Source organism: Myotis brandtii, unplaced genomic scaffold (genome assembly GCF_000412655.1).
Source record: "Myotis brandtii unplaced genomic scaffold, ASM41265v1 scaffold139, whole genome shotgun sequence".
NCBI classification, from domain to species: Eukaryota; Metazoa; Chordata; class Mammalia; order Chiroptera; family Vespertilionidae; genus Myotis; species Myotis brandtii.
Genome location: NW_005354965.1, coordinates 587,523 through 588,422, shown reverse-complemented (window position 1 = coordinate 588,422; position 900 = coordinate 587,523). Strand labels below are relative to the sequence as shown.

Here is a 900-nt window from a genome sequence, read left to right as displayed (position 1 = left end):
CAGGAAGCGGGGGGGGGGGGGCGGGGAGGGGCAGCGGCGACACACACACGAGCGTATTCTTTCCGGTCCTTTCTTCCAAAGCCTTCTCCACGGCCGCCCTGTGGCCCCTGACTCGCCACGGCCGCCCTGCTGTCCACGCACTGAGCCAGGCAGCAGGCCCCCAGGCCCCCAGACGCTTCTCTCTTCCCTCCAAAGCTCTTCCATTTCCTGAGACCCCTGACCTTCCGAGGAAAAGCCACTGAATTCCCACTTCCCCACGGGCGTCGCTGTCATGTCAGCTCTGAACTTCACGAGTGACGGGCGCTGTCTGTCCACTGGTGTCTGCAGGGAGGGACGAAGCTGTGGAAAGAGGGGCTGCCCGGGGTGCGGCTCAGTGGCTGAGCGTCAACCTATGAACCAGGAGGTCAGGGTTTGATTCCCGGTCATGGCATAAGCCCGGGTTGTGAGGATCAATCCCCAGTGTGGGGCGTGCAGGGGGCAGCCACTCGGTGATTCTCTCATCACTGATGTTTCTCTCTCCTTCAAGTCAATAAACTATTTTGAAGATAAATGACGTCTTTCCTCTCATCCCCGTACCCTGGCGTGCCTGGTTTTCTTACTCTATTCTCCCGCCTGTCGGTTCAGGGTTATTTGCTCCCCGTGGCTGTGTGAGCTCTGCCGGGAGAGCGAGTGCGTCCTGTCTCCTGCTGTCCCGGCGCGGCATGCTCCCGCAGCGCTGGTGCAGGACACACTCGCGGAGTCATCGAGTGAGCATGAGGCCTAGGATGAGGGGAGGAGCGGCCACAGTGCTGGCGGCGCTCCCAGCGTTTCCGAAAGCTCCCAACCCAAACGTAACGATTTGTTCAACATGTGCTGACTCCGAGCTGTACCCGTCTCCCCGAGCACGACTTCCCTCCCGCA

General features: G+C 61.0%; 1 protein-coding gene across 1 annotated transcript in view; it reads right to left on the bottom strand.

Moving 5' to 3' along the window:
* The window catches only part of HUNK (hormonally up-regulated Neu-associated kinase), a 27,954-nt gene that overhangs the window by 11,173 nt on the left and 15,881 nt on the right, over positions 1-900 (bottom strand). The window lies entirely within an intron of this gene.